Genomic DNA, 8022 nt, shown 5'->3' on the forward strand with positions numbered 1-8022 from the left:
TGGTCTTCTCTGATTTGGTTCACGTGAAATTAATCAGGATTAAAATTCAACCGGCTTTTGTGCAACCGGGCCTTTGTGAGGGAAATTTTTGCATTCCTCTGGGAATTAATTAATCTCAATTTACTGTGATTAGATGGAACATTTCTGTATGAACTATGAATGATATTATAATTTATTCTTTCGTAATAAATTTTTTATGCTTTTGTACTCCAGAGCGAAGCTCAGTCCCCGATATTGATGTCATTACATGACACAAGACAAACCTATTGATATAATATCAATATGGTGATATATATCATGATATTCATGTTCATGATATATATCAATGAATATTATATCTATTTATAATTATGAATCACAAGTAAATACTGAAGTTCTCAATTTAGATAGAAATTAAATTAAGTTACATGTTAATTTACATTCGAATTTTCATCCCTAAGCTTTTGGTTTCAAGCTAAGATTAAAGAAAGAAATCATATTTCATGACGGGAGTTGCTTCTATCAATTGATCCTATTCTATTAAGACTAATTTTGTTTGTATACTCGACAGATCACGAAAACTGCTTAAAGGGGTATTTTAAAAACTTCAGAAGTGTCCGTTGTGGAATCTGTTTGTGAAGAATGAGGGAATTCGGCCAAATTATTCCTCAACATTGATCGTTTTACCAAAGAAAATATAAGGTAACTTTTGATAAAAATATTGGAGAATATGTATAATAGTTCGTTGACTGTCAGTATTCCTCATTAATAGCATCAATGCTCCCCTTTCAAACAATGCTGACACATTGATGTGAATCTTACCATAATCTGGTTACTTTAGTTAGACAGCCTTGAGTGAGACAGTTGCACTGTCTGTTAATTAATAATCCGGACTAAATACCACGAGAACCAATCAGAGAAGCCTTCTATCAAAAAAACCCTGCTCTGATTAATTCTCATGAAATTTAATCCTGATTGAAATTGAACATGCTTTTGTGCTACTGGGCCTGATATTTTCATGTTTCAAAATCAGCTAAAAACTAAATCGAAAAAACATAATATTCCATCAGCTGCTCCTATTTCCTTTCATGATGTTATTACAACACAAGACAGTAGTATAAAAAGGCGGGTTCTGGGACACAAGTGTCCCAGAACCCGCCTTTATCTCAAGGTCATCCAGGCGCCTCAAGGTCATCCAGGTCAACCACCCCTAACCTCAAGGTCATCCAGGTCAACCACCCCTAACCTCAAGGTCATCCAGGTCAACCACCCCTAACCTCAAGGTCATCCAGGTCAACCACACCTACCTCAAGGTCATCTAGGTCAACCACACCTACCTCAAGGTCATCTAGGTCAACACACCTAACCTCAAGGTCATCTAGGTCAACCACACCTAACCTCAAGGTCATTTAGGTCAACCACACCTAACCTCAAGGTCATCCAGGTCAACCAAACCTAACCTCAAGGTCATCTAGGTCAACCACACCTAACCTCAAAAAAAAAAAAAAAAAAAAAATTTAAAAACACATAAAATCGGGAATAAATGGGAAAAAGGGAAGAAAAAAAAAAAAAAAAAAATTAAAAACACATAAAATCGGGAATAAATGGGAAAAAGGGAAGAAAAAATTCCCTACTGATCTTGAACTGGGGTATAAAAGGAGTTGTTCTGCAAGGAGTGGGACATTGTGTCTTGGGCAGTCATGCCTTCAGTACGTGTGTGTGCCACCTGTACGTGTGTGTGTGATTTTGGTGTATTGGTTTTGGATTACTTTCATCTTTATCAACATCAAGAGTAAGTACCAGTGCATTTTATAGTTATATATATATTTATATTATATTCATGATTTAACAATTAAGTTCAAAAGAGTAGAATTTTGAAGTGGATGGTTTGAGACTGACAATTAAATTCTAAAATGACTTAAATTCGAAAATGATAAGTTTAATTATGAATTAGGCTCCAATACATACAAGTTGAGAGTTTAATTGTGAATTATGTTCTTTGAGTTGGTGGTTGTAATTCAACCTAACCTAAAAAACGTATAACAAGTCTTTGCCCTAGAATTAGGCTGTACCCACAATATGTTCGACATTGATAGTATGTATGTCGTTTCAGACATGAGCGGCAATGGTTCTAATGATCAGGAGCACCCATCCCACCTCAGGAAGTAGATCCTAGACCCCATTCACATTCCCCCCATACAGCTCCCGACCATCATCCTTAGAACATAAACACCTACGAACCTCCATCCCCGACCCACCCACACATCCGACCCACAATCCTAGATATTGATACTGATTCACCGCCTTCATCCCCCACATCTGTTGATGAAGGTATATATATATAGAGTTGAATACTGCATACCATACTAATACAATATTGTTTTGCATTGTTCCAGATGAGCAAACTCCAAACTACACCATCTCCAGTATCATCAATCTTCCAGACATCATCAACCAAGCGTGCATGACCCTACTGGATGAGGAGTCAAAATTCGAAGGAAATTCCAGTGGATGGAGTTTGCTTATCATCAATGGATTGCTCATCAGAAGTAGACCTCAATCCATAACACCAGTCATACAACCACCACCAGTCATCCAACCACCACCAGTCGCCCCACTATCGCCACCAGTCATCCCACTATCGCCACCAGTCGCCCCACTATCGCCGCAGTCGCCCCACTATCGCCACCAGTCGCCCCACTATCGCCGCCAGTCGTCCCACTATCATCACCAGTCGCCCCACTATTGCCACCAGTCGCCCCACTATCGCCGCCAGTCACCCCACTATCGCCACCAGTCGCCCCACTATCGCCGCCAGTCGCCCCACTATCACCACCAGTTGCCCCACTATCGCCGCCAGTTGTCCCACTATCGCCACCAGTCGCCCCACTATCGCCACCAGTCACCCCACTATCGCCACCAGTCGCCCCACTATCGCCGCCAGTCGTCCCACTATCGCCACCAGTCGCCCCACTATCACCACCAGTTATATAGCTTTGATCGTAGGCCTACATACTCAAGTGGGGCTCGGCCAGCATATTCGTCTTTGAACTTTCCAAGCACCATTTTGTTTGCATCCGAGTAGCATGGGTGGTCTGCAGGGTACTCTGAAGTGTCAAAGATATCTTTAAGCTGCTGGTTGTTGATGATGTCATTGTATAGGTTCTCAGTTTTCACGATGTAGAATAAGCTGTCAGTATCCTGATAAAGCAGTTGTAGGTTCTCTTTGTATGTAGGTTTCATCACATTGTAGTGGAACTGGTACATAAGGGTCTTGCTGATGTCAAGCACTGATAACCCTATATAGATGGGCTTATTGAGCTCCACTTTCTCTTTATGCATTGTAACAGCACAGATATTCTCTCCAAATATAATGTGGTCCTTGTACACTGGTCGAGCAATCAGTTTCTTCAAACGCTTCTCATCATTCACTAGCTCCATGCTCATTCTTTTTCACACATTCTCCATTGTTTTAACAAACACGGCATTGTTCATGAGTTTGAAAAAGTTCTTTTCAAACTTATTCTTTGACTGTTGTCGAAGTCTGGTGTTTAACATGATGTAGGGTGCTAGGAAGTCCTCCTGCTCAAACCTTACACCTCGATGAACTTTAGTGATTTTCATTCCATGCTGTACTGCCTGTTTTAGGGTGCAGTAGTGACATACATAATGTTTGCAATTGCTTAGAGCTGTCATGAGTCGTATATGATTAGATTCAAGAGTTTTCTTGTTCTCTGCAAGAAATGGGAAATCATTGTGCTCATCATGCAATTTGGAAGGGTACTCAATGTCCACCTCTAGAATGTATCCAATCTCCATATCATCCCCTAAACCTGTAATACCCATTGTTACTGCTTCCAATTCAGTCAGATGTCAACTCAGTCAAATGTCATTGATACCAGATGGTGATAAAGAATCACCAGTAAGTTTGCTGTATGATAATGGAAAGTATTATTGTAATAATGTTCGAGAAAGTAAAATACTATTGAATGTATAACCATTTGTAATATAATAATAAAGAAATAAACCCTCATTGGCTGATCCACTGTCTAAAACTAACTCTCATGTAATGATGTAAACATGTATGAAATAAACCTCATTTTGTATGTTAACCATTGATTGAGAGTTTCATTAATTCATATAGGTAAAAAAATCACCTTACTTTAGTTTCGGCAATACAATTTCAGCGACCCCCACTCCACCTCCCTCTATCACATGAACAATGGCCGCCAGCATTAAGGACTCTAGCTCAAGATGGTCATACAGGACCTGTCACTCTATATGGTCATGGAGACCTATCACTCCAGATCAATATGTACATGGTAGACCTACTGGATCAAGATGTCCATGGGAGACTCTAGATCAACATGGTCATGCTGCTCTAGAGATCAAAATGGTATTGAAGATAGATATTTTCAATGACTCCCACTCGATGCTCAGACATGACATATTCTCAATGACCCTCACTCCTCCTGTCACATGTCTGTATGGCATAATTGGGTCGTCCACTCAGTGGTCAGTCAGTCAGTTCAATTACTGATCAGTCACTGATCAGTCTGATCAGTCACTGATCAGTCTGATCAGTAATTGATCAGTCACTGTTCAGTCACTGTTCAGTTACTGATCAGTCACTGATCAGTCTGATCAGTAACTGATCAGTCACTGTTCAGTCACTGATCAGTCACTGATCAGTCACTGTTCAGTCACTGTTCACTTACAGCAAGCTGCAATGAGCTTGGACATAGTTGTTAAAGTATACATAGTATAGGAGTTACAAGAAGGCTAGAATTGCTCATTATTGCAATCAAACAGGTATATTGTAGGAACAATAGTTAAGAGTACAAGGCACATCCTGCACTATCAACTCCTATAGTAAATTTCTCTTGGAAACATTTATGGATAGTCATATAGTGCTAACAAAAGTAAAGTATTAGTGAGTTATGATATTATGAATTGAAATTTATAAATTTATTAGAATAAATGGTTTTGTTTCAATTCAGAACTGGGATGAATCTGAATTTCAGGTTCATGATTTGGGAATTTCTATCAGAATCGATGAATGGGAGAATACAAATAAGGTACTTGGTAACTTCTATTCCATTTTAATAATTTCAGAAGCTGTACAGAGAACAGTGAGTATATTAAGTTAATATTGGATTATTCAATTTCATTTCAGTATAAGGCCAACGATTTTCATTCATGAATGGAGCTGATATGACAGACAATTCCACTTTGATCAATATCTTTCAAGTTATATTACAACTTGAATTTCTACTTTTCTCATTCTATCACCCCGGCATCAAATTAATGCAATCGGTAGTTATTATAATGAAATCATATAGAGCTCTAATTTTATACAAAATTGGCATTTCCAATGATGTTTTACTATGTATGGATCTCTCAATTATTAAGCTTTTCGCATTCAATGCGTGAGTTGTAACAGTAATGCAGCCAAGGGTTACCGGTAATCCTTCCTACAACTTCATGCGACTTTGGAATTTGATACATGGAATGTGAGACTATCAGCAGTAGATTGCTTTTAGCGAAGTGAAGTAATAAGTTTTTATAGAACTAGATAATTTGCACCGCATATCCTGTTTCAATTTGATAAGAGTGGAAGGAATAAACACTTCATAATAGAACAAATTCACACCGGGACTATGGTATCTATTTCATATAAATAAATAGAAGAATAGAGTTCGCGGGGAATGATTTACACCGCATATATCCTGCTTTTATTTTTATTAGAGTGGAAGGAATAGAGGAAACATTGTTTTGTGTGAATGAGATAATAGGATGTTTTTTTCTTAATCATAGGAAAGGATATGCGGTCAAGAAGTGGAGCAATTTTTAGAACAGGAAACCATAAACAGCTTTACTCGCAAACTTATTATTTATATACTTTTCTCATTGGAAATATACATATCGTCTCCTAACGATAAAGTCGGCTTATCCATAAGGAAATATCCTACACAATCCCGTTTTTTGCATGTTGGGGAGATAAAAAAAATTTAATAAATTGCGGTAAATCTTCTTCAATGTGTTAGAAGCTCTCACACACTCAGTAGTGATGTCACTATACTTAGAGTTGGAAGAACTCCTGAATATGGAGGTGGTTAACATTGATGATGAAGCGGTATGTACTCTATGAGAACTTTTCCTCTATCTATATTCACTTCATTATAAGTATTCAATATTTATGTATAAATATTCATATTTATTTATACATACTTCATTATTAGTAGATGAGAAGTATGGATTTGATACTCTCTCTCTCTTGTCATGCTCTAGTCAATATAGTCATACCTAATTACATTCAGTCATGCTCAATTACATTTAGTCACGGCCTATTTGATGTTGATTTATAGCAGAGAGAGATATGTGTGAGAGAGAGAGAGAGGCAATCTAGTGACAGATTTAAGTGAAACGAATTTCTGTTAGATTTAAGTGAAACGAACTTCTTACTATCATAAATTCTAGATGTACTTGACAACTAGGATGAGATTTTACCATTCTTTCAATACATATCCAGCAGTAACATTCAAATCCCATCTTTTCCTTTTAAAACTCTTCATGTTGTGTGTGTGTGTGTGTGTATTCAGCACAGTTGAATATTCTTTTGGAAGAATAATAATGAATTCAAAGTTGTCTTCTGAATATATATTGATATAAATTAAATCATTTTCACCAAATCTTACATTCTTAACATAGAACCAATCAAACTGAAAAACATTATGGTAATGCTTTAATAGGATATATCTCCAATGAAAGTTCATTGAAAATTGGCATATCAAAGTTTGTCATTTCTTATTACAGTTTTCACTCATCTCACAGCACAATGTAGCAACATTTATAGATAAGGATATACAAGCTTACTGTGAGACAACCTTGGACGTTATCATTACGCACCAATTCTCCTCTTGGTGGATGATTAACATGTTTCAAAATTTCACTTCAGAGACCTTACAAGGAGGAATGCGGTTCCGGTCTATATATTCAAGCCCACCCCACCATTTTGAAACCATATGCTAGTACTGAATATTAATTTGTCTTACCAACTCTACAAGGTTCAATTCATTTTTGCATACTTTGAAATGTAAAATTGGAATGCATTCTATTACTGTTTAATCCATAGTATTTTTCTTTCTTTACAGCTAGCTGAGAGTAATAGTATTGGTTTGGAGGAGTGGTTGAGGCGACTGGATGCACCGGTCGCTTCTCCACCACCAGCATCCCCACCAGCAGCATCTCCACCGCCAGCCATCCAACCACTGGCAGCATCCCCACCAGTAGCATCCCCACCGGGACTTTATTTGCACTGTATTTTATTCTATATTCCATGTTTCATATCCAATTATTCTGTATGTCTATATTATTCTATATTTGCACTGTATTTTATTCTGTATTTCTATATTACATGTTTCATATCCAATTATATGATTATTATTATTATTATCCAACATTTGTTTTTATTTCACCACCTGTTGATTTAGTATATATAAGAAACAGCTTAAACCAAGCACTAGTCTCAAGATGCATATCACACCCTGCACTATATGACTATCCATAAATGTTTCCAAGAGAAATTTACTATAGGAGTTGATGACAATTTTTGATAGTGCAGGATGTGCCTTGTACTCTTAACTATTGTTCCCACAATATACCTGTTTGATTACAATAATGACAAATTCTACCCTTCTTATAACTCCTATACTATGTATACTGTAGGAACAATAGTTGATATATTTTACAGTTTGAAAACCTGGAAGCATTGTATGTGTCAAACTATTGGATATAGGAAGAAGTTGAGAACCCCAACATAGATTTGAATTATGAAATTAGAATCAAGCTAGATGTTCTAGAGCATAACCCCAGTAGGAATAAGGAAAGAGTTATTTTCTGTATCTGATTGCCTTGACCACATCATCAGCTGACTTGCTTTTAATTGGTATAGCAAAGGCGAACTTACTAAGACAATTGATAATAGTAATTATGTATCTATTACCTTTGTTCTGTTGAGCATATGGTATCATCTCAACAAGG

At 37.1% G+C, this 8022-nt stretch overlaps 1 long non-coding RNA gene across 1 annotated transcript; it reads left to right on the forward strand.

The window, feature by feature from the left end:
- The first annotated feature begins 484 nt into the window (after nucleotides 1-484).
- LOC120351212 lies at nucleotides 485-7264 on the forward strand. Its single transcript, XR_005571242.1, has 3 exons — nucleotides 485-681; nucleotides 5004-5057; nucleotides 7134-7264. It is a non-coding gene; the product is annotated as an uncharacterized LOC120351212 (long non-coding RNA).
- Nucleotides 7265-8022: the final 758 nt, after the last annotated feature.

Source organism: Nilaparvata lugens, chromosome 4 (assembly GCF_014356525.2).
Source record: "Nilaparvata lugens isolate BPH chromosome 4, ASM1435652v1, whole genome shotgun sequence".
Lineage (NCBI taxonomy): Eukaryota > Metazoa > Arthropoda > Insecta > Hemiptera > Delphacidae > Nilaparvata > Nilaparvata lugens.